General features: G+C 37.1%; 1 long non-coding RNA gene across 1 annotated transcript in view; it reads left to right on the top strand.

Annotated features, from left to right (window-relative positions):
* The first annotated feature begins 1,569 nt into the window (after positions 1–1,569).
* LOC148125402 (uncharacterized) overlaps positions 1,570–27,513 on the top strand; it is a 68,192-nt gene continuing 42,248 nt past the window's right edge. The window contains exons 1-2 of the long non-coding RNA XR_015744056.1: positions 1,570–1,772; positions 2,295–2,420. This is a non-coding gene — a long non-coding RNA (uncharacterized LOC148125402). The remainder of the gene's footprint in view (positions 1,773–2,294; positions 2,421–27,513) is intronic.

Raw genomic sequence — 27,513 nt, 5'->3', positions numbered from 1 at the left:
TCATTATATCTGCTCTAGCAAGTCTGGTGATCCAGAGAAGGACGCTTCTGTCTTTCAATTCTGGAAGAAAGTAATAGAGAAATGCTCAGTAACTTAAGAAATAATAAAACTTTGCCACTGTATTATGCTTTTCTTCTTCTTGTGACCCTCTGTAGTCATTTCTGTTCAGCAGCTGTGTGATATTTACTTCTGGCTCAACACTGGCATATGAAGAACCACTCTGATTGAAGATGTTTGTAGCTAGAAGCCCTGCAGCTTTGCAGAGTTTCAAAATAAGGCACAAGCCTCAATGAAAGATAAATTTTGCCTTGTCTCTCCTTGGACTCAGGTTTTATCCCTTACAAAGTCAGATTTTGTAAGGAAAACTTTGGATTAACAACATTGAATTTGTCTCTTAATAATCAAGGCAGGACAATGAGTGAAATTATTTAAGGAAAGTTCACCCTTCTCCATGGGAATATCTGCAAAGATCCTTGGGTTTTATTCTTTTCTTCTCTTTTTCTATGAAGTGAGGGTGAGATTTAGTGGCTTTAAGATAGGGTTCTCCAAACTTGACCGCTTTAAGACTTGTGGACTTCAACTCCTAGAATTCTCCAGTCAGCACAGGTAGCTGGGGAATTCTGAGAGTTGAAGTCCACAAATCTTAATGCAGCCAAGTTTTGAGACTCTTGCTTTAAGACATGTAGAACTGAATGAGGAGCAGGGGGTTTGCAGCATTTCTGCAAACATTTGGCAGAAGGGAAAATTCATGAACTGGAATAGAGCTTGGTAACAAGGTCAGCCAATGAATAGGCATAGCAACCAAGTCAGCCAATGAGGATTGTTTTGGAAACTGAAACTAGAATTAGCCTAGGCTGGAAACTGAAATTAAAAGTAGCCTAGATGTGGCTCTATATTAAGCTCTGCAACTCTGCCTCTATGTTAAGCTTTGAGTTTGTGTATTGAAATGAAGCTGGTCTTCTCTGCTTTCCTGCTGAACTAAAGTGAAACTGGAAGTTCTCTCTGTTCTGCTCTGCTGAGAGTTACTTGCAAAATGTTTCTGTCTTGAGTTGGAGAAATCTACAACTGGTTTGTAAAATCTACTTATGATGTTTATAAAGGTATTAAATGAAGCATCAGCCATCTGTGTTTATTTTTCTGGTGCTGAATTAATGCTGAAAAACTCTGAATAAAAATTATAGTGAGCAGCTTACCAGCTGGTTTTGAGGGATTGGAAAATGGAAATGGAAACAGGGTGGAAATGTCCTTAACAGGAAAGAGGCTTAAAAGATTCAAAACAAAAGAATAGTTTTACACAATGTTTTCTTTTTAAAAGCTCTCGAAGTAGACCAGATCCTCTATAAGCAAGAAACCTAGTTTCTTTAGTTCTGTCAGATTGCTAAGATACAAAGCTCTGAATCTGATTTGCAACCTGAACAACCCTGTTTATATTTATATAAAAACTTTCATCGAGTTTTAATATCAAACTTCATACTTGCTAAGTTGGCTGATTTTTTTTAAAAAAGTACGTGCCACATAGCTCCTTTTCCCCCCTATCTACCATCCTTTGATTTAAGAAACTCGGAGCAGCCTCACAGTACTTCAGCAAACATGTACGAGGATGAGTCATCATTCAGCTGCAATAAATACTGCAGTGTTACACCTTTAGGCTTTCAGTACATTTCCCAGGTGACCAAAAGTCTAAGCCTTCAGATCTTTACAAACATATATTGCGTATGTAATAACAGTCCATCAGCAATCAGCCCTGTTCGTTGAAGACAATGACTTTGCAGGTCAGTAGGTGTATGAGTGATCTCTCAGCTTTCTAAACATCATCTCCAAAAATGTAGAGGTATTTATAACAGTTGGGATGAAAATTTAACCAAGCTACAGAATAAAGAATAACAGAGTTGAAAGGGATCTTGGAGGTCTTCTGGTCCAGCATCCATAACCTTTTGGCTACCAGGGACTGGTTCTGTGGAGGGAGGTTTCCTGTGGACTGGAGGGAGTGTGGTTTTGTGTGCTGCCTGCATCCCATACATGGGGCTTCGCTTGTTTGTGCAGTCTGGTTTCTGGCATGCTGCGGTCCTGTGCCGGTCCACGGACTGGGGGTTGATGATCCCTGTTCTAGTCCAACCTCCTACTGAAGCAGAAGACCCAATACTCAAGTAATGCTTAGTAGAAGGAACATTCAGGCACAGTAAGTAATTAGAAATAATTTATTGTATTCTCTGAACTAGAATAAGCTAAACCAGGTAACAGTTTCCATTTTTCATTAACTGAGTTGGAAAATATGAAGAAACCTCTGATTGCAGACTGTTGAAATACATATATGAGCCTTCCTTAACTTGGCCAAGATGTATTGGGAATTCAACTCCCCAAATCTCCAACTAAGCATGGTCTTTTGCTGAAGAATGCTGGCTGAAAATACAGAGGTCAGGGTAAGTTAACATATAGGAATTTATTTTCTATTACTGTACAAGGAATCATTTTTTTATAAATAAGCCTTTAAAAAGCCCTACTGGAGTTTTGCTAATATTTAAAATTGCAACCTTGTCATATATTTGGGTCATAGATGACTACTTTATAGAACGGGGGGGTGGGGGTGAGGGGGGAGGAAATGTGTTGTATTAGCTTGTATGAGCAGTGCAGTGCTGTAGCCATGCTCTACAAAAACAGGAAGTAACAAGAACATCCATTATTTTCCTAAATGAAATTATTTTAGATTGCATGCTTTTCCTGTTTGTCCTTTCCATGTCATTTGTTTTACTTTGAAAATGATATTGAACTTGGAAAGGGGATAAATCGAAGGGGCCTAAATCAGTATATACAGGTGACTGGAGTAACGAGTTATTCAGAGCAGAGAGAGGCATGTGAAGATTTATTGGTTTCTTTTTCTCCATTCCTGTCTAAAGTATGGGCCCCCTTACCAGTATCATGTGGATTTGACATCAGTGCAGCATTGAGATTTGTAAACACGTTCTTTCTTCATCTGTACTACCTCATCCTTTTTAAAGCTCTGTAGTTGTTTTCACAAACAATCTTTCTTAACCCTACAAGTCACTTTGGCGTCCCAGATTAAAATCTGGCTTGATTTTCTCCACTTATGCAAGCAAAGTATCTATGAAACTCTTGTTATACTAGCATCTCGGCTTTGGGCCTCAAATAAGCCATTATGCCCCCATGTTTAAATAGAGATTTAATTCTGCAGCCTACAAGCATGATTGCAACTACTGGAAAAAATGCTGGCTGAAAAATGTTGGCTGAAAAACTTCAGGGTTATGCCATCATCTCTCATTTCAATAGGGGTTTCTATGCAAATGGCAAGAGATTTTTTTTTACCAAACAATTAAACACAAGCCTGAAAACATAGAAAGTAGCCATTTATCTTTCTCAACGTATCAGGATGTTCTTAGAACTGCTGTAGCTCTGAAGATCTGGAGCAGCTTTGTGATGTTAATGTGTAGTCCTGGCATGGCTGAAAGTATTCTAGCTATGACCAAATCAAAGGTTTCACCAACTTTTGGGTTACTTGCTAATGCTCCTGTGGCAATTCTGGGACAAGAACATGACTCAAAATGAAGATGATGCTCAAAAATCAAATTTTGCAGTGGGTGATTAAGGCAATATTTAGTATAAGAAATAAAAGTAAGAGGTCTGGTTGGCATGATATATATATGGTCTGGTTGGCATGATGCACAGGTATATTGGTGTCGCAATCCAAGGATCAGTCAGTAGATTTGAAGAAATACATTACAGTGTTGGCAGTTTTATTTTCAAACGCTTTCCTAATAATCCCCAGCAATTTTTCTCCCCTTTTCTCAGTAGCCACATGTCATATTAATGTTTTCATTAAATGATGGTTCCACTCACCAAAGATCTGTTTCTTATATAAACATAGTTATCTGTATTATTGAGAGGTGTTAAAAACATTAAATCTAATCTCCTTTTTGGATTTGAGGTCTGCCTTAAATGATCATTCTGCATTTTGTACTCTGGCTCTTTTTGTGTGGGAGAAAAAAGAGATATAATTGATCTGCCTGCCAGAATGATGCAGGAGGTTGAATATGGCCCAGGAGTTGATAAGAATGAATATCAGTCCTAAGATGTAGATGTAGCATCAGAAGAATTTATCTTAAACTAACACCTACTTTAACATAATGCAGACTTTTGAAGTGTTCTATTGCAGCTTTTGTTCTTTTTAGATTTTATCCTACATAGATACAGTCTTTGCTTGTTTTCACACTGCACTCATCTAGTTCTTAAATGAAGCTCTCAATGCATACTGCAATAAAGTCCACCCCCCCCAGCCAATTTGTTGCAGATCCTCAACTTGATTTGGACTGAGAGAGAGACCCAAGACCAAGATGGCGCAATGGTTAGAATACAGTATTGCGGGCTATCTCTTAACTCTGTTATGTGACAGACAAATGTCAATCTGTCTTAAATCTAAGATTTACAACACAACCATCTGTCCTGTTGCACTGTATGGCACTGAATGTTGGGCAGCAACAACAGGGAGCTAAAGCTATCTCCCTGCTATGGAAATGCGAATGCTCCATTGGATATTGGGCATCTTCCTTCTTGACCACATCACAAATAACATGGAACATTTACAGCATTTTGGTGTGGCACCAATTATAGAGAAGATGAGAGAAGGCCAACTCTGCTGGCATGGACATGTCCAGAGAGCAGGACTTTCTACCATGGTCAAGACTGTCTACCAAAGTAGAAGTCAATGGCCAGTGATCTTGTGGGCATCCAAAACAGAGATGGCAAGACACCATCAACAAAGATATGCAAACCATGGGCCTGCACCCTGGAGACGCGGCTGACCGTGCAAAGTGGTGATCAATGATCCAAAAAGTGGGTCCTGCACCTGCATGAATATGCTAGGAAGAAGAAGAATGCTAACTCTGCTCACATTGCCAGGAGTTCAATTCCTTCCATCCTGATCGGCTCAAGGTTGACTCAGCCTTCCATCCTTTCAAGGTTGGTAAAATAAGGACCCAGATTATTGGGGGCAATATGCTTACTCTGTAAACCACTTAGGCCTGTAAAAACCCCTGAAGTGGTATATACATCTAAGTGCAATTACTATCACCTAGCCACATTTTATGCATAAGGGCATGTTAGCCCTTCAAGACAAGAAGCCCAACAATGAAGCCTTGTTCCATATTTATTGTAAGATTACATTAACAGAATCTTGTAAGAAAGCAAGTATTTCTCCCCTCTTCTCTTTTTAGTTTTGGGAAAACTAGAGTTCTTTCTTAAATGCTTCCCAACACACCTCTCCTCTGAGAATCTTTTACATGCTAGTTGTCCAATATCCTGCTTTTTCCCCCAACTCAAAAGTCATTCCCACATACATTACAGAGAGTACTAAATCTTGGGCCTTGTTGCTTCTAGTTCAGCATCTTAACTGCTATACCTTTTTGAAACCTTTCCCAATCCTTGTAGTCTAAGTTCATCAAAATAAAACTTTTTAAAAACCCCATCAAAGTAAAAGATTCTCCCAAGGTGGTATGCCACTAAATAATTTTCTCAGGCTAAATCCAGTGAAGTAAGGTTGTTTTAATGGCTTTATGAAGGAGAGAAATTTGAGTTTTGGGATAAGGCATTTTAAATTGTATTGTGGAGACCACATTAAAAAGACCTACCACCTAGCTATGTTGCTCCAAACCTCATGTAGAGTGGGGATTCCCGGAAAATCTTCCTACAATGTTCTCACTGGAAAGGTGTAGCTTGACCTGTACTAAGTTGGTTGCCTGTTGAGTCCTAATACTATGACATATAAGGCTTCATAGGTGATGACCAGTATTATAATTGGATGCCAAAGCCTACTTAATAACCAATGTAGGACATTAAACGTGGTGTTGCCTTGAAGTAATGAGGATGGTAAATCAGCAGTCAGTCTCCTGAAATGTGGAGTTGCAGGTTGTTGTTGTCTCCAAAGACAACATTATTTTGGGTGGCCCAAAATAAGGACCCTTATAAGAGTGGTGATGAGGGATACTGTTGCCAAGTTACCCTAGTTCAGGAAGAGTCATAAATGATACACCATCTAAGGTTGGATGAAGTTACCCCAGCCACAGTCTTTACCTCTTGTTTAAGCAGTGGTCATGAACCAGGGAGGACCTCCAGATCATAAACAAATGCATATAAGAAGTTTAAAATACGATATAGTCAATAATAAATGTAAATATACAGGTAAACATGGATAGTATGCTGCTAAAAAGTAATGTCAAGGAATTGATGTTCTGTAGCAAATTCAGTTTTTGCAAGCTTGGAGTCGTAATGCATAGGGTAATGGTTATGTTGCACTGAAGATATTTGATTGCCAATATCATATGGTATGGTATTTTGTGGAGCTTTTCAAAATGTTCTCATATCATTGCAACAAAGGACATTATGTCTTGTTCGGTGTAAAAGAAAATCTATTGAGAATTGTGCAGTCTCCTGTACCTCCTTTCTTTCGTTGATCCCAACAATACTAGACATGCTTGGAACTGTGAACCAACAGGAAAAAAACATGACATTTCCGGATATTCATTTTGAAATATCAGTAATACCTCCTTGCCTGCTTACATTTTTAACACCAAAGCAGTTAATTGTATAAATTAATGCCTACCTGTGTATTAAAGAGAGCATCTTTGAATCCCACTTCTTTCTTTTTAATGTTTAAATTAAAGGTGGTAGTATGGTTCTGCTCATAAAAATGTATTTCTTTAAAAAGTGTGTAATGTTTTAAAAGCACTCCATAAGCTTTAAGAAAAACAGTACAGTGTGGATCAGTTTTCCAGTCTAACGGGCACAACTCAAAAGTAAAAGGGGATAATAAAAAAACAAGGAAATTTGGGCATTGAGAGTAAAGCTACTGGTTTGCTTAATCCATTTTCTTTTGACTACTTAAAACTGTTGGGAAGGCTAATATTTATAGGAAACGCAACAGATAAAGAGGGCAGGATTGTTAAAAAACATTTTCAATGTTTATAGACAGAGCAATGGCATCATCCTAGAATTTAGTCTAAGCTTAATTCTAAGCCAGATTGTGAAAGCCTCTTGAAACAGGTTCAGGATAGACTTAGAAGACTTAGAATAACTTTATTGTGACTTTGAATGTACATTAATCAGCATGCAAAAAGAAATTCTGTTGCATATAGCTTTCAAAGGGTCAACACCTCCAATATATACTACATAAACATGACAAAATAAATAAATACAAAATTATGCATACACCCACCTATATTATATGACACAGAGAAACAACACAGTCTTGTTTGGATGTATACATGTATATGGCGAGAAAAATGTGTTAGGATATGTGCAGAGTAACCCTTGTATAAAAAGGATATGCACACGGAAAACAGTTTATGAGAACAGTTATGAAAAATATACAACCACACAGAGTTGAACAAGTTGTATTAATGTTTACTTGAAGAAATAGCACAGTCCAATAAACAGTCCATGTCATACACGTTTTTAATAGTCCAGAAATATCCAGTTATAAAGTCTTCTTACATCTAGTTATAAAGTCTTCTTACCGGTTCCATGTCTTTTACAGCAGACAAATATCAAACCATAATACAACAAATAACTTTCAATATCAACAGAATATCAAAATAAACAGGGTTAGTCAGTATCAGTCCGTAGTCAGTCAGTATCAGTATCAAGAGAGATCATCAGTGAAAAAGAGAAAAATTAAACCACGATCTATAGCTCCCTCTTATGGCAACTTGTAGCATAATTAACCAACCACAACACAGCATAATACATTACAGTATTTTTCCTTAAAGCTACAAACATATATATTTGTAGTTTATATATTGTCAACCCAGCTACGTTATTTACATATACATAACAAAATGAATATTGCAAGTTTACCAAATGGATGGCATAGGGAACAAAGCTGTTAGAGAATCTGGTAGTCCTAGTTGCTATACCATCTCCAGTTCAGCTCCGGCGATCAGGATACAACAAAGCAGCATCAACCTAATGATGATATCTCACTCCAAAGGGACATATGACTTCTCCTATTGGCTTAAACATCAGTGTTTGATAATATAGGACATAGAATCATAGCACTGGAAGCCTCAGAAGTTAGTCTTTTAGTCCAACCTTCTGCTGAAGTTATATCATTCCACTCAAATGGTTGTCCAACCTGTTCTTAAAAATGTCAAGTGAAGGAGCACTCACAGTTCTAGATCCCTCACTTCAGGGGTGAAATTCAAATTTTTTCCCTACTGGCTCTGCGGGTGTGGCTGTGGGCATGGCTTGGTATAATAGTATTAGCAACCAGGGCTACAGATTCAAATTGTCCCTACCATCTCTCCTGAGCCGGGCCGAGGTAGTTGAATTTCAGCCCTGCCTCACTTGTCATACTTGTCAAATGTCTTATTGAAGTCAAAGTAAACTATATCCCAGCATTTCCCTGTTCCACTAATTTATTCACTTTATCAAAGAACGTAATTAGATTTGCCTGGCATGATCTGTTTCTTTTTACAAACAGTGCTGGCTTCTAATAATTGCCTTATTTCTTTCTACATGATCGCAAATTCTTCCCCTGATTACCTTTTCCAGAATTTTCCCAGGTATTGATATCAAGCTGTTTGGTCTATAATTTCCTGGATTCATTTCCCCACCTTTTGGGTAGATTGGAACCACATCAATTATCCAGTCTTCTGATAAAATAATAACAGGGAAAAGGCTGTGGTACCTCAACCGAGGATTAAATGTTCATTCTGCATAGTAACTGATTGGAATCACTTATTCATACTTACTGTATAGGACATTTTGCCTGATAAATTTGCACATCCTTCAGACATATGTCCATGGCTTAGCCTGGCTATTCCTGTGCATTCTGAAAGTTGAGGTTCATGCAGCTGGAAGGTACTTATATTAGGAAGATTGAAGTAGAATCACAAATCAATTGGAATATTCAATGGTCTTTAGTAGAATTTGTGTAGTAGCATTCTTGCCATTCAGTAGGAAAAGTCAAGATTGAGAAGAGATTGAGAATCAACCATGGTAACATATTATTTATATGACTGCTTAAAAACCCAAACTAAGCTTTAATAAGTTGTGCTATAAGCACATGATGGCAAAATCAGCTGGAAAGTCCTGTTCATATTTCATTAGGTTAATAATAACATGGCAGTACAGCCAAGGGTACCTCAATTATTTTCATGAGTTGTACATGGAAATTCTACTGCAGTTAGTCCTTGACTTAAGACCACAGTTGAACCCTAAATTCATGTTGCTAAGTGAAACAAGTGAGTTCTGTCCCATTTTACAACCTTTCTTGCTACAATTGTTAAGTGAATTATTGCGGATGTTAAGTTAGTAACACTGTTGTTAAGTGAATCTGGCCTCTACATTGACTTTGTTTGTCAAAAGGTCATAAAAGCTGGTCACATGACCTTAGGACACTTCAAAGGTCATAAGTATGAACCAGTTGCCAAGCATCCACATTTTGATTGCATGACCAAAACAGGAATGCTGCAATAGTTGTAATTTTGAAAAACAGTCATGTCACTTTTTTTCAGTGCTATTGTAACTTTGAACGGCCACTAAATAAACTGTTGTATGTTGAGGATACTTGCATTTTTGCCATTCTTTCTTCCTCTGATTCTAGAGTTTCAATTGCACTAGCTCTTGTGATTTTCTAATGAAGATGGGAGAATTAGCTACTACCATTTCCATTCTTCTTTGCACCTGCTGAAACTTTCTTTCCTTATTTCCTTATTCACACATAATTTGTTCTCAAGCTAAAGATTTCCCAAAAGTCTATGTATAAAAACACACTGAATTCCCAATTCCCAATACTGACAAATTCAACCAATCACATAAAAGTGCATATAATTCTAATTTGTACATCTGCCCTCTTGTAAGGGGGAGGCACTATTATTAAAAATATTTATTTCAAAGTGGTGAGTTTTTCCCCCTGTGTTTTATATCTTTTAGGTAAAGTTATTCTCCACTGAAGGATTAAACAGAACATAAACTATGGTCCAATGGGCAAATATGTTCTCACTTTGTCTTCAAAGAAAAAATATAAACTATTAATATAAAAGGATATTCTCTGGAGATTGCTGTCTTAAAATAAAAAGGGTTTAGTCATATGCTGCAGTCAGCGAGGTAATCAGGTAGGTGAAATGCAAAGCAAAATAAATCTAACCATAAACATCATAAATGCTTCTGCTTCATTCTTCTGATAAAATGATGGATGTACTAGACATTCTTAATGCCTAGTAATAAATAATTTTATCCAGGGATAAAACTCATAACATAACTATCAGCCACAAGAAACCAATTTATAGTTTCTATTAACTAAATAAATGCAGCTTTATTATTTTTAAAGCTATTTTATATTTTGTACATTTCAGAGTTAATACTGCCTCAGAAAATTCAGAAGCGTAGCAAATGTTTTCTATCTTTTTGGGAGGAGAATAATGGATTCAATTTGTCTGCCTGTGCACATATCATAAATATATTTTAGGCTCTTGTAAAGAGTTCTGGATTTGAGAATAGTCTTACTGTTATTTTCTATAAATCCTTTTTTTAAATCCTGCACTGTGATTGGAAAGATCCTCTGAGGTTGTCTATTATAAAGTTATTCCAGTCCTGATTTCCCACCTATTCACCACCTTGGAGTTTATAGAATTCTTGGAGATCTCTGTTTGTGTATGTCTTTTTTTCCTGCAAAGAAATAATCTCTGAATCTACCAGCAGGAGCAAACTTTAGGAAGGTATTGATAGGACAAAATCTACTTTGGATAAATTCTGCTTTGGTGCATATGTATAATGACTAGCTTTCAGAAATGTATCTCTTTACTTAATCTTTAACTTCTTCTGAAGAAAGTCTGCAATGGGAACACATAAAAAGTTTGAAACTTACTGTATTGCAGTTTTCTAATTACTCCAAAGATTCAGGAGATAAAAATGATTACGATATGCAAAATAATCTATATTTTTCCATGGTACTTCAGATGTTATGTGGGAGTCTGATAATAATATTGTGGTATGTGACATATTTATAAAATATTGTACTTCAGGCAACATTAAAAAGAACAAAGGTTTTTTTTAAAAAATATCATGATTTAAAAATGGTATTACCATTTTGTGTCCATATATATTCTCACTGTACCGTTGAGAAAAAATCGGTATGTTAAAGCCAAAGATTAAATATAAAATCCTCCAAAATGCAAAGGAATGAGAATGATTGGGATTGCCTGATTTAAAACTGCAGTTTTTAACCTGTTGTTTAGTTTAGTTTCTCTGCTTAGAAATAAAATAATTTTCGAATTTGAAGAGCACAAGCTGAGGTTTGGGTGACATGGTTTTCTATGGTACAACGATGATAATGGTGATGATGATGATTGGTGTATGGTGTTGTTGTATTAGTCAGAAGACTACAATGCTCATACAGAATTTGTATAATTTGGGTAGCCAATTTACTAATCCTGTAAATACACACTAGCGTGTGTCTTAAGGTGCACCACATGGAGGCGAGCAAGCTTCCCACCAGGAAGAGAGATGAGTGACTGTTCCTGTAGGTCATCCAAGAAACTGCTCTCTCCACTGCAGATGTCTCACAAATGGGTATTGCAATCAGGAAGGTTCAGAGCCAGCAGGAATCCAACTGCCTGCATGAAGCACCAACCCGCCTCCACAAAAAATGGTACTTATTTATCTACTTGCATAGAACATGCTTTCGAACTGCTAGGTTAACAGAAGCTGAGGCAAGTGATGGAAGCTCACCCTATCAGTGCTAGAGCTTGAACCATTGGAGAGGAGACCATCTCCAGCATCATTAAGCCACTTAGGATATGAGTTCAAAAATCATTATGTTAGAAATGCCAGATGGAGAATGTGGAACAGGTATAAACCCAGACTACGCCTGAAAATGCTTTTATAGGCCTCTGAGCATGAAGCCCTTATAGGGAAAAACCAGCAAGTAAAGATAAATGATTAAGCTATTGAGAGTTGTTAGAACAAGCAAATAGAGAATATAAAATGAAATAAAGAGAGCAACTGGCCTCAGAGAGATGGGGTTTTCAATAGTTTTGTATGTATAGTTAACGATTTAAGACAGAAAATGGGATATTTGGAAATGAATTACAGAATACAGAATTTGTAGCTCAATTTTGTACAAACGATGAACATCTAATTGCCCAAATGTGTAACCTCTTGCTAAAATTTAAAATGGAGGATGGACAGTAAAAATGTACATGGTAAAATGGGCTAAGAATTTTGGACATAATGTATTGTTGGATCAATGGGAAAACATAGTTGAAAGGATAAAAAGTTGTGTTATGTTACAATCTAAAAGAGAATATTTAATAAAATGATGAATTATAGTACATGATTCCATAAAAATGGAAAAATGAAAGGTACTTCTAATTTATGTGGGAAATGTGGGTAACCCTTTGTGTTATTTTATCATGCTTAATGGACTGGTAAAAAAGGCTGTACATTTTGAAATAAAATATATATACTGATATAAAGAATTTTAAAGTCTAAGATTGAACTGAAACCAGGACATTTTTTAAATGGAGAGCCAACTAGGAAAAAATATATATGGCAGATTACTGCTGCAAGGCAATGAAGAAAAATGAGAAAAATAGAAAGGTTCTGAAACACCCACAACAGAGGAAAGGTTGATGAAGATGATGGATCTAGTAGTGATGGCAAATTTGATTTGTTTGCTTAGAGAAAGATCAATAAATTATATTTATTAGCACTTTGAAACCCCTTATGGACTTTTGATGAAAAAAGAAAAAAAGTAAACTGATGATTTATGGACTTGATGATTAGAAAGAAGGAAAGTTTAATGTAATTTTGGAGAGAGAGGGCAAAATAAAAATGTACTTATAGCTGCTGTTAAGAACACTGGAAGCTAAGATTCTGACTTCCAGAGAAGAAATAGCAAACCAAAGGTGGCTCCACCCACCCAGCCGATGACTGAAGTGAATGAAGAGCTGGCAAGTAGACTGATTCTTTGTAATTCCTTTCTGGACAAGAAGATGATTTGAGATGACCCTCAAGTGCTCCATCTATTTGCTCCTGATGAAGAAACTGCAAAAGAACAGTCTTTGATGGGTTTTAAAATTCTGAGAGATGAGGGAATAGTCATCTTGCTAAAACCAGTCAGCAAAGAAAATAAAGGTTATAATTAAAAGAGAAAAACATGAAACGAAATATTTTAACACAGTACATATTGAATGATATTTCTGAACAATGGACCAAAAAGTTAATTTTAAGAGTGTCAAAGTGTATCAACTTTGTTTAAAATATTATGGAAAATATGGAAAATATTATGGAAATTTTTTCCAGACAAGATTAAGACTGATCTGAAAGTGGATTTAAAAGTGAAAGGCTACAATAATGATATAGAAAAGGATCCTGTATAGGAGTATAAAAGAAACCAGCTGATGCCTTAACAATTAAAAAAGGGATGTACAAATAACAAACCAAAAAAGTGAGATGGATAATTTTCCTATATAGAATTTACAAAAGAGACTTGTTAAACTTTTGAAGAACTTTGACAGGGGAAAAAGGAAGATGTAAAGAAATCAAGTTCTAGGACATTTATTTGAAGGGATTTACAATCAAGATTGTTAAAAATAAAAGATGGGAATATAAAGTTGATTTATTTGATCAACATTAAAATAGATATGTTGTTATCTCTGTTAATCCTTAATGGAATTTTGCTGATCACTACTGAAACAATGAGCTTTAAGGATTTGATTATAGATAAGAGATGGGATATCAGAAAAAGAGATCATTGATTGTATTTTAAGAGAAGTTCCTAAGTTACTAAAATGTACTTGTGATCAAAATTGAAGTAATTTCTTTATATACATACATACATACATACATACATACATACATACATACATATTTCTTTACTTTAACATTTAATTTTTTATTATTTTCTGCACTGTCTATGTTTTTCTGGCAAGCCACTTTTTTTCTTTTTGCTTGTTTTTTCTTTATCCTGCATCTATTTTACTTATATATTAGTTCTCTCCATTTCACTTAACTTTAACTCAAAATTTGTATTGTTTTTACTCTGTGACAAAACTTCTTAATCAAAATTATACAAACACACACACACAAATAAAATTGGTATGTTGAGTTGAAATAAATAAACATCAATGTATAGCTGTGAAATGAGAATCTGACCATCATGATAAATGTGAAAGAAAAGCAATTTGGATTTCCTCTGTCTCTTTTTTGCTTATGAAAAAATAGAATAAAAAAGCAATAACTCCTTTTGTTTTAGTCAGCTATTAAGTATGGCACTTTGATATTTGAAGCATCTCAGAAACTAATCTGTTGGAATTTATTTAACTTTTTTAAATTTAAAAACTTAACCATTCTATGTCCAAAGAATGGTTTTACAAGTAGTCCTTGACTTTCAACCACTATTGGGATGGGATTTTTGGTTAGGCTTAGGGTTACCCCACTAAATTCCTTAGACCTTTATCTAATTATCCCCAGGAAAAGGCTGCCAGAATGGGGAGATTAATATCAGGTGTAAACAACCAGATTCAACCACTTTATTATGTTCTGCCTATAATGCAGGAATCTTACCAGTCTGGCAGCCTACAAGGAACTTAGGAGGAGTGGGGCCTAGCCCTTTTGCAGTTGCACAGTTACTCCAGGCTAGCTGCATGCTTGATCTCTCCTCCCTGCCAGGCTGAGTGCTTCCCAACAGACACCGGATTCAGACATTTAGGATAGAATAGAGAGAATCACTTTTGATGGTACTATCAGAATAGGATTTGGGAATAGGACTCCAAGAGAGCCCTAGGATAGGCATCCCAGAAGAATGAGCTGTTGGCCCAAATATAAGAGGCTGGCTAAGGATATCAAAGCCATACACGTTACCCTGTAAAGAAAGGGCTACCATAACAGCATCAAATCCAGAACCAAAAGTGACTTAATAGACTAATCTCTTTACAGTAGGCTAGACCAGGTGTCCCCTGTGGGCTGTGGCCCACTACTGGGCCATGGTCTATTGGCAACTGTGTCATGTGAATGGTGAGTGGTGGGCACGAGTGGTGAATGTCAGCACTCACAGCCCCAGTCACATGAGTGGCGGAGGTCAGCGCTTGCAGCCCCAGAGACACAAGCAGAGGACACCACCATCGACAGCCCCCCTCAGCTTACAACAGTTCATTTAGTGACCATTTGAAGTTACAATGGCACTGAAAAAAGTGACTCATGACCATTTTTCACACTTACGACCGTTGCAGCATCCCCAGGGTCGTGTGATTTACATTCAGATGCTGGTCATATTTATGATAATTACAGTGTCCTGGGGTCCCTTTTTGTGACCTCCTGATGTCAAAGTCAATGGGGAAGCCAGTCACTTAACAACCAGGTGACTAATTTAACAACTGCAGTAAATCACTTAACAGATGTAGAAAGAAAAGGCGTAAAATGGGGCAAAATTCACTTAACAAATTTCTCACTTAGTGACATAAATTCTGGACTCAACTGTGGTCATAAGTCGAGGACTATCTTTATTTATGTTCAATAATTTCTGCTTTTTTGTAAAGGCAGGCAAGAATTATATGTCCATCTTTTTTATTAGCTTCAAGCTAAGAAAAATATTTCTTAAGGTTAAAGTGAGAAGAAGAGACAATATTATATCCTGCATGACAAATTACAGCTACAACACTTTTCTTTTTTACAGTAGTGTGGCATAAACATAAAATGATTTATTGACTATCACTCAATATATTTTAATAACTGATCTTTAATGGGTCTGTTTAATGGGCATGATTCAATTCATCTTTGTACCATATTAATGGTAACTGGCAATAGCAATAGCACTTAGACTTATATACTGCTTTATAGTGCTTTACAGCCCTCTTTAAGCAGTTTACAGAGTCAGCATATTGCCCCCAACACTCTGGGTCCACATTTTACCCACCTCGGAAGGATGGAAGGCTGAGTCAACCTTGACCCTGGCGTGATTCGATCTGCCAAATTGCAGTAGGAGTAGCTTTCAGTACTGCACTTTAACCACTGCACCACCGAGACTCATTGATGAATGAGAGATGAAAAATTATGGATAGGTGCCTTTCATATCCGATCTATACCAGGCAATGCTTTCAAGTGGAATTTTCCAGAACTAAATAAAGATGGCATAATTTCTAAGAGCAGATTCCAGAAAGATATAGTACAGCAATGCAGAAACCCAATTTTGGTCAGCCAAAATCTAGTAAAGCACATTTTAGCAAGGCAAAATCCAAAATTAGTCTCAAATCACTAATAAGGAATTCCGTATAAATGCTTGATAGGATTGCAGCTTCAAACAGCATCATCTTGGTGACCAAATCCTGTTTAGTTCAAGAGAGGGCTTATAACGAAGGAAGATCCAAGTTCTATTGTGGCTTTCTGATTTAGAATTTGAGAATTGCAATCTCTTGTGTTCTGGCTGGAGCGGTAACAGCAAAATCCCCCTTGATACAGCTTCAGGGACAATAGGAACCATGGTGGCAAAATATTAGAATGAGTATTTCAGGCTAACTCTGCCCATAGCCAGGAGTTCGATTCTAACCAACTCAAGGTTGACTTCTGATGATGATCGAGATTTACATGCTGACATTGTAAATCTTCCAGAGAGTGCTGTAAAGCAGTATAAGCGCTATTGCTATCACTAATCCATGGTCTTATTCTTCCAAAGCTGAGACATTTGATCCAGGATCATTGCAGTTTGCCTTTGCTCATATGAAAATAAAGGAAGCTGACAATGGTTCTTCTAATGCAAGGGTCTTCAAACTTGGCAAGTTTAAGACCTGTGGACTTAAACTCCCAGAATTCCTGAGCTAACATGACTGGAGGAGGAATTCTGGGAGTTGAAGTCCACAAGTCTGTCAAGTTTGAAGACCCCTGCTCTAATGGTAGACTATTTTTTTTTTATTCCACTATTTTAGCCAGAGCTACGTACATTCTATCCAGGCTACAACAAAACAAGAATAGATGTGGATAGCACAGCATTACTAATTATGTATTTGTACATGATGTATAATGTTCGTTCCATGCCAGTGGTGGGATTCAAATTTTCTACTACCAGTTCTATGGGTGTGGCTGGGTGGGCATGGCATGGCTTGGTGGGTGTGGCTTGGTGGGCGTGGCAGGGGAAGAATACTGCAAAATCTCCATTCCCACCCCACTCCAGGGGGGAAGGTTACTGAAAAATTCCCATTCCCTCCCCACCCCACTAACCTGCTATTGAGCTCTGTTCTCCTGTGCAGGGCAACAAAAGAAGATCCAGCCAATCAGCTGGGACTCAGGAGGCAGGGAATAGATGGGGGTGGGGCCAGTCAAAGGTGGTATTTGCCAGTTCTCCGAACTAGTCAACATTTCCGCTACTGGTTCTTCAGAACTAGTCAGAACCTGCTGAATATCACCTCTGCTTCCATCTCTGGTTTACTGTCTCTGCCTTAAAGGATGAAGCATGGTTCTTACCAGGCAGAGATCTGATACTTTGAGAGAAAGCATGTAATTGTGAATCATCACATACAACCACTATGAGGAATTTGCTTTGTTGCAAGCACCTTTTAACTCAGTTTCAGTCCCACCCAAACCTTCTCATGTTATAGAAGGGCATACTCCAAAAGGAACATCTATAATAAAGCTCTAATTACAGCCAAGCCTTGAGAAGCATTGTCTCCACTCCTGCCCTGAGAGATCATAAAAAGAGCTTCATACTCAACCCATAGTCAGGAAAAAGAAAGTTATAGTATTACATCTGTGTAATGTGTTTTAGTGTCTTAGCAACAGAGATCCCATGTGATTCTTATCTTTGGTTTCCGTTTTCGATAGATGTCCTCAGCAGATTACTGGCACTAGTAATTCTTTGCCAAATGATTTAACTCTTCATTTTAATCTTGTTTTTCTGCAGGACATGTTAACTGCTGTCTTATGTGTGGCAATATAACACTCTTTTGGGGCCACAGGAATTCTAAGGCAGGCTAGCACACAGGTAGAGGAAGCCTGCAATCTACAGTTCAAGCTACTGAAAGCATTTTTTTTAATTCACCACTTCTAAGATTTTGTGAATGGGTAACATTGTGACCGGAGGTCAACTGTCCCTCTGAAGTAAAAGGAGAAGAGAATGTGAGAAGAAATGAAAGGTTGGGAAGAAAAAACATTCAAGGGCAAAGTCAGAATGACACAGGATGAAGTAAAAAGAAACATCAAATTACAGAAATACAAGAAAAGGAATAAACTATCTAAAAACCATATGATCTACAGTTGCCCTTTATCCAAGGAAAATAAATTTCTGTGTGTGTCAATGGGTATATGCTTTTACTTTTTATTCATCATTTATTTATCAAATTTAAATAGCTACCCATTGCACTGGCTCTGGGTGTCTCAAAAGGTGTTATTTCAAAAGACAACTGGGCTTCCTTTGTTTTTTCTTGAAGACATTTTGCTTCTCATCTGACATGTTTCATCGGTTCTGGCAGGATGGTTTACATAATTAAAACACAAGCTAAACAATTAACATAATTCAAACATTAAAATCAATAAGAAATAATAATAATAAAATGACAGGGAAAGGTGTAGTCTAAACTTATATACAATGAAGCCATCTAATAGACTTTTATGGGATTCCCAGGCCTGATGGCATAATCAAATTTTGAGGACCTCTCAGAAACCCAGTAGGTTTGGAATAATCTCATTCAGGGATGAATGAACCCCAGAGAGAGCAGGGGCCACATCAAACAAAGCTCCTTGACTTTTAGGATAGATTTAACTGGGGAGGGAGAGGCGATTCCCTCAACATTATGTTTAAACAATTTGTGTATTCCATATTGAACTTTGAATGAATAGATGTCTGTATTTTAGAAAATGTTTAGGCTTCTTCTCATAAAGAGGCAAAAGCAACCAAAAACACTATTGAAATTACCATACACACTAAAGGAGTGTACCAAATTGTTAGAAAAGTATAGCCTTGTCTGTCACTCAGGTATGAACACCAGATTGTTGGGTTTTAAGCCTAGATGGTTGAGTTATATGCCTAGATTGTTGGGTTATAAACCTGGCTTCTAGGTACCTTTAGGATCACCTACTTTTATGTTTATAAAATTATATTTTATTTTAAATGGTATAAAAATAGCCAATATTGTTCCTTAAATATATATAGGTTTATGTTTTCGGCTCAGTATTTATGTTTTTGGCTCAGTATTTGTAAACAGCAATGGATCATGCCCAGTATTTCCTAGCGGAACCACAGACAACTACAATGATCTAATACATATTGATTTTATAGAAGACAATGTTGAAAAAGCACTATGCAAGCTAAAATCATCTCTATGTATTGGACCGGATGGAATATGTGCCTACTTTTTAAAAAAGCTATCCACTACCATAGCCAAACCTCTAAGCATAATCTTTGAAAAATCTTTCAGGACCAGCTCCTTGCCAACTTATGGTCACAAGCCACGGTCATCCCCATCTTCAAAAAGGGAGACCCCAGCCTAGTTGAAAATTACAGACCAATCTCCTTATGCTGCATCACCTGTACAGTCATGGAATCAATTATTAATCAATCCATTATCCTCCACTTAGAGAAAAACAACTACTCTCCAATAAACAGTTTGGTTTCAGGAAAAAACTATCCTGTGATCTGCAACTCTTACACTGCAAAAACATATGGAGTACACAACTCGATCAGGGCAAAGCAATAGATGCAATCTACATAGACTTCTGTAAAGTCTTTGATTCAGTGGTACATGACAAACTACTCCTAAAACTAAAATCTTATGGTATCTCTGGAGAGCTGCATAACTGGATAGAAGCATTCCTGTCAAACAGACAACAAATGGTCAAAATTGGGAGCGTCCTATCAAATTCTGTACCTGTCAACAGTGGTGTCCCCCAAGGCAGTGTTCTAGGACCAACTCTCTTCATACTCTACATAAATGACCTCTATGATCATATTAAGAGCAACTGTGTTCTTTTCGCTGATGATGTAAAGCTGTTCAATACCACAGACAATACTGCTACCCTTCAAAAAGATCTTGACTCTGTATCAGAATGGTCAAACAAATGGCAACTTCAAATCTCAACAAATAAATGCTCTGTCTTACATATTGGCAAAAAAAATCAGAAAATAAAACACAAGTTGCATAGTCAATATCTTGTTGATGATCCAAGCTCTGTAAAGGACCTTGGAATACTCATCTCTAATGATCTAAGTGCTAAAGCCCACTGTTACTACAAATCCAAAAAGGCATTAAGAGTTGTTAACCTAATCCTACCTAGCTTTTTCTCTGGTAATATCACACTACTAACTAGAGCATACAAAACATTTGCTAGACCAATACTCGAATACAGCTCATCAGTCTGGAACCCACATTACGTATCTGATATTAGCACAGTTGAAAAAGTCCAGAAATATTTCACAAGAAGAGTTCTCCACTCCTCTACTCATTGTAGAATACCTTATGCCAACAGACTTGAAATTCTAGGCCTAGAAAACCTTGAATTACGCCATCTTCGGTCTGATATAAGTATGGTATTATAAAATCATACATTGCAATGTCCTACCTGTCAATGAATACTTCAGCTTCAACCATAACAACACAAGAGCACACAATGGATACAAACTCAAGGTTAACCGCACCAAACTTGATTGCAGGAAATGCAACTTCAGCAATAGAGTGGTCAATGTCTGGAATACTCTACCTGACTCTGTAGTTTCTTCCCCAAACCCCCAAAATTTTAACCTTAGACCTTCTACTATTGACCTCGCCCCTTTCCTAAGAGGTCTGTAGGGGGCGTGCATAAGTGCACCAACGTGCCTACTGTCCCTGTCCTATTGTTTCTTTTATTTTTCTTATATGTACCCATTTCATGTATTCATAACTATGTATATACTTATACCTATTATCTTGTAAGCAATTGACAAATCAAATAAAAAATAAATAAATAAATGTTGCAATGGATAAATGTTTCAAATAAATACATGCATAATATTGCATAATCCTGTAACCCAATTTAGTCTTCAGAAATGTTTTTCTCTAATCTTGTCATCGTTGAATTTATAAGACTTTTCTGAAGTTGCAATTTAGTCTTGCCATTTATTTAGTTTTCATATCATTTTAATCTCATCCCCCATGTTACCTGCACTCTTCCCTATCCCGCTTTCAAATCAGTTTAGCACAATCATTATTCCATCCTAAAGTAATTAAAAAATTTCATTTATAAAATTCCATCAGGGGGGTTGGTCCCTACTGACACTGAACCATTGATAATTGCTGTCTGCATTATTTATACTTTTTAGGATTATTATTAGATGATAAATGAGCAGAAAAAAATTAATGGGGAGGGGTAAAAAGAAAAAGGTTCTCATACACAGGAGATGTTATTATGAAAGGTTTCAGAGTTAATTTGCAAATATTTTTACATGCCCACATTAATGCAGCTTGTAATTCATAGCACTTATTTAGAGATTGGATATTTAATTCTTTTTTTAATATAAGTTTTATTTGGGTTTTCACAAAAACATAATACAAATAAAACATCTTTTTTTGAAAATAGCAAGATCCCAGGTTATCATTTCTTCATAAAGAAACAAACTCAATTTCATATTCATCTTTGTGTTCTATTCCATATCTTATTACTATTTTAACATTTTTTCCATAATTTTCCACCTCCCTTGGTTTTCTCAACTTTATTTTTAATTATCTCACATCTAAATTCAATTATATATCTTTTTTCTAAGTTTCAGTGTCTTTCTAATCATTATACTTTTGTCTATCCAGTTTCAATTTCATATTATTTTTTCTCAAGATATTTATTAATTCTATGCCGTCTCTCTTCCCCTGAATTTGATTCTCTCTCTCTCTCTCTCTCTCTCTCTCTTTCTCTCTCTCTCTCTCTCTCTCTCACACACACACACACACACACTTTTTTCATAAATAAAACCAAATACGGTATATGTTTTAGAACTACTGCTAGATAATAAAAATGTAAAGGTAAATGCCTGTGGATTTTACCCTACTAGTCATTGCCAACAATAACGGTGTGTGTGTGTGTGTGTCAAGGTCATTGAGTCAATGCTGCCTAAAAGCATTTCCACTGTTATGTGGCCAGCATGATGTCACAGAGCTAGAAGTGGTACCTGGTTATCTACTCGCATTTGCATGCTTTTGAACTCCTAGGTTGGCAGGAGCTGGAGTGAGAATGGGACCTCACCCCGTCTTGTGGTGCTCATGTCTCGAACCAATGTTGGCAGTTTCTAGCATTTTAACTGCTCACCCACTATGCTGCCCCTACATATATAATATACAGGCATGTATGATTACAAAGACAAGCTCATAATGACATATTCAGTAGTTTTTAATGAAATCAGATCTCTCCAGCAGGAAACTGGACAACCTTTTCTTTAGAGAAAACATTCTTCAACTTCCTGCCTTGTCTACACTCATACTCCTCTTCCTCTTTCTTGTATAAAAATTAAGCTTTCCCAACACTCATCTATCATGAAGTATTTTATAGATGATGACTAGTACTTTGAACTGTAGCCAGAAGCTTATTGGAAACCAGTGCAATTCACAAATTAGTGATGTAAGTAAGAACTGTGCTACATTTCTGCTTTGATTTGGAATTATGACATTAATGCATTCTGAGTTTACATAAAATGACATCAAGTTACCTAGATTCTATGGAAATAATACAGCTATGCTTGTATGTAGGAAACAAAATCTTCCATTATCTGAATTTCTTCTATATTATATTTTTTACAAATTTTGTACTTGTCAATTAATATGAAGTGGGAAGCATGTACATATACAGTCACAAGTAACCTAATACAAGACTACTACTTCAGTAAAAGAAAAAAGAGTCAAGTGGAACCCATTTGCTTTAGTGTAATGTCACCATCACTGTGACATTACACTGTGCGGTTGAGGTGAAGAGACACAAGAATATGAATTCAGTAAAGATAGGGCTGTGGTTAACAACTCCTGGACCAGAGGTAGTATTCAGCAGGTTCTGACCAGTTCTGGAGAACCGGTAGCAGAAATTTTGAGTAGTTCAGAGAACTGGCAAATATGACTGGAGATTTTACAGTATCCTTCCCCTGCCACGCCCACCAAGCCACATCTACAGAATCGGTAGGAAAAATAATTTGAATCCCACCACTGTCCTGGGCACATTTCTGTCTGGAATCGACCTCTAATTTGGATTTATAGAATTTTAAGGTAGATATGAATTTGAATATAAGTTTTTAGATGTGTTGTTGAAATGAGCTTGACAACAACATAATGGAATTTACATCTTGATTTAGGCATCTGAATTGTTCTGGGTGCTCAGCCTAAAATTAGGGAGGGAGGGAGAGATCAGACATGTATACTGGTGATGTACATGTAATTTTGGTAACATGATTTGCTGCCCAAACTTCAGGATGGAATTCCGAGGGCCTTTAATTGATGTTTCTGAGGCTATAGCTGTAACAATCTACTTCCAGGCTTGACACCCTGCTGTTTGCTAAGATTAGTCAGTTAGGCCAAATTATCTATGGTCATGCTTCTTAGACTCTCATACTGATAATATAGCTAGAAGAGGGGAACATTTTGTGACAAACCAAATGCATACTTAGAGCACATAATTATTTTACTCTTCTTATGGCTCTGGCTCTCTTAAATGCAGTTTTATCATAGATTATACATCTTGCTTTTGTCACTCCAACCAAAGTATGATTTCATGACAAAAGCCCCCCTGGGAAAAATCCTATATCTGGCATAGCTGAAATAAATAAATTCACTTTGAACAGCTTCATACTGTCATTCCCACATTTAATTCCCACCCGCTTTCCAGGAGACTTCAGCCAGATACTTTCATTTGTTGCTATTTAGCAGTGGGAATCTGTCTTCCTTACATTATTGAAAGCATGTTTTTCTTACGGTCAACCAAAGTCAAGGGCAAGCTAAAACTAAGATAAGCTAACAATCTTAGCTAATTGTTTCCCATATATTCTGTAATTTAGGACAGGCTGGTGTCTTCAGTCTATTTATACCCAGGACCTGAGTAGTTCAATATTTACTTAAACAAATAAGATGTATTTACAAGTAGAGCAGTGGCATTTGTGAAATATATACATATACATATACAGTACACACACACACGTTATATATATATGTGTGTGTGTGTATGTGTGTGTGTGTATAGAGCAGTGGCATTTGTGAAATATATACATATACAGTACACACACACACACATATATATATATGTGTGTGTGTGTGTGTGTGTGTGTGTGTATGTATATGTGTGTGTATTTATGTACATACACACACATACACACATATATATCCTCATTTCTCTCCCCCTCCCCCATCAACCAAAGAGAAAGAAAAGGCACAAGCTCCAATAACTTGTTTTCCTTTGCCTACATAGGTTAATCAAAACAGAAACTAACAAAGGTATCAATTTCATCAAGGTTATGATACATGGGCTGCAGAAAACCAGAGGATGACTTGATGTAATGGTTTATAAGAATGTCCCTGAGAGACAGGAGGAGGAGCTGCAGACTAGCCAATGGTCACATAAATGCAGTTGAGGCTAGAGAAGTAATGGGGAATTAGTAAAGGTCTTAGAAAGGACTCTCCCAACAGTTTCTCCAACTGTAAAGGTAACAGCAGGGACGCCTTTCAAGATTCTATTACTGTAACCTTACAATAAAGGTAGTTGATGCAATAAACACACGATTGGTGCTTCTTGTCTAGATTACCTCAAGGTGCGGGGGTGGGATTCAATTTTTTTTACTACCGGTTCTGTGGGGGTGGCTTGAAGGGCATGGCAGGAGAAGGATACAGTAAAATCTCCCGTCACAGGTTGTATTTTATTTTATTTATTTATTTTTGTCAATTGCTTACAAAATAATAGGTATAAGTAAAAACATAAATACATGGATACATACAAGAAAAATAAAAAATAAAAATAAAAGAAACAATAGGACAGGGATGGTAGGCACATTGCTGCGCTTATGCATGCCCCTACAGACCTCTTAGGAAAGGAGTGAGATCAACAGTAGACAGTCTTACGGTTAAAGTTTTTGGGGTTTGGGGAAGAAACCATAGAGTCAGGTAGAGTACATTGACCACTCTGTTGCTGAAGTTGCATTTCCTGCAATCAAGTTTGGTGCGGTTAACCTTGAGTTTGTATCCATTGTGTGCTCTTGTGTTGTTATGGTTGAAGCTGAAGTATTCATTGACAGGTAGGACATTGCAATGTATGATTTTATAATACCATACTTATATCAGACCGAAGATGGCGTAATTCAAGGTTTTCTAGGCCTAGAATTTCAAGTCTGTTGGCATAAGGTATTCTACAATGAGTAGAGGAGTGGAGAACTCTTCTTGTGAAATATTTCTGGACTTTTTCAACTGTGCTAATATCAGATACGTAATGTGGGTTCCAGACTGATGAGCTGTATTCGAGTATTGGTCTAGCAAATGTTTTGTATGCTCTAGTTAGTAGTGTGATATTACCAGAGAAAAAGCTAGGTAGGATTAGGTTAACAACTCTTAATGCCTTTTTGGATTTGTAGTAACAGTGGGCTTTAGCACTTAGATCATTAGAGATGAGTATTCCAAGGTCCTTTACGGAGCTTGGATCATCAACAAGGTCTTGACTATTCAGCCTGTATTTTATTTTTTGATTTATTTTTTTTGCCAATATGTAAGACAGAGCATTTATTTGTTGAGATTTGAAGTTGCCATTTGTTTGACCATTCTGATACATAGTCAAGGTCTTTTTGAAGGGTAGCAGTATTGTCTGTGGTGTTGAATAGCTTTACATCATCAGCAAAGAGAACACAGTTGCTCTTGATATGATCACAGAGTTCATTTATGTAGAGTATTAAAAGAGTTGGTCCTAGAACACTGCCTTGGGGGACACCACTGTTGACAGGTACAGAATTTGATAGGACGCTCCCAATTTTGACCATTTGTTGTCTGTTTGACAGGAATGCTTCTATCCAGTTATGCAGGTGTCCAGAGATATCGTAAGATTTTAGTTTTAGGAGTAGTTTGTCGTGTACCACTGAATCAAAGGCTTTACAGAAGTCTAAATAGATTGAGTCTATTGCTTTGCCCTGTTCGAGTTGTGTAGCCCATATGTTTTTGCCAGTTCTCTAAAGTACTCAAAATTTCTGCTACCGGTTCTCCAGAACTGGTCAGAACCTGCTGAATACCACCTCTGACAAGGTGACAGGAAAGCTTGTAAGTTTTGATGTGACCTAGGGCAGTGGTTTTCAATCTCAGAAACTTTAACATGTGTTGACAGGGGTGGGATTCAAAAATCCCAGCAACCAGTTCACTGTCTGGTTGCTGAGTGAACCTGGCCATGGTGGGCATGGCCTACCAAAACTTCTGGGAGGACTGTTTTTTACCTTCCCCAGAGTCCGGAGGCTTTCCTCGGGGTCCAGAGGCCCTCCAGAAGCCGGAAACAGGCCCATTTCCAGATTTCTGGAAGCCCTGTTTTTTGGCCTTCCAGAGCCTCTGTGTGGACCCTGCACTTACCTGCACCCAAAACGGATCACGTGAAGACTCCTGGGAGGGGAGGGGCAGTATGGGCAGGGGCAGCCAGTCAGTTCAACTATCAGTTCGGCGAACCAGTTGTAAATTTAACATCTGGTTTGCCCAAACTGGTAGAATCCTAACCCTGTGTGTGGACTCCCAGAATTCACAGCCAAAGAAATGTCCAATAACTGGAAGTGAATTGGGTGATGATAAACAGGACCAGCATCAACACCTGAGTTACTCTTGAGTATGAATCCCAAGTGAAATGATGTTATCATGATCCAGTCCTCACTATAGCATCTTGTAGTTCATTGCCTTTTTATATTATACTTCTCCCAGAGGCTGTTTACAAGACAACAGTATTCTAGATACCAAGCAGGTGGCTGGCATCTCTACCATAAGCAATAATCATTTCATTATTTTCCATTACAAAATGATAAATCCATCTTCTCCCTCACTGTCCCCAAAAAGCTACTTGAGATTTTAATTGCTTGTTTACAATATTTTCTCCAGCAGTTCAAATCTGAGACTGAGTGGGCTGGACATAATTTTTGAATTCAGTGGGGTTTTTAAAGGGAGAGGGACATTATGCCAACACTCTGAGGTTGAAGTTTTCAGGTGAACCTGTGAAGCCTTTTACCCCAATTCTGTCCATCCCTGCCTGGTTTCAATTGCGTTATATAATGACAGGTGGTGGTGACATAATTGGGGGAACTACAGTATATTTCACCCTTCAATAAAATTTCCAGGGCAGTTTACAAAATTGAGTACTCAGGAGTATGGGAGGCGAATTAAAAAGAGAAGATGTGAAACTTCCAATAGAATGAGAGATGGTGGATAGAAAGGATCTTTTTTAAAAACAAGATTGGCTGTACTAAGAATGAGAATAGATTAAGAAATTAGGAATAGGGGGAATATTGTTATACATATTTTTGCATAACACATTTAAAGTGAACGGTAGAGGTTAAGATCAGATTTTGAA

Source organism: Pseudonaja textilis, chromosome 6 (genome assembly GCF_049901715.1).
Source record: "Pseudonaja textilis isolate UNSWEBS1 chromosome 6, rPseTex1.2, whole genome shotgun sequence".
NCBI classification, from domain to species: domain Eukaryota; kingdom Metazoa; phylum Chordata; class Lepidosauria; order Squamata; family Elapidae; genus Pseudonaja; species Pseudonaja textilis.
The sequence above is the reverse complement of the archived record's forward strand: the minus strand, read 5'-3'. Positions and strand labels throughout refer to the sequence as shown.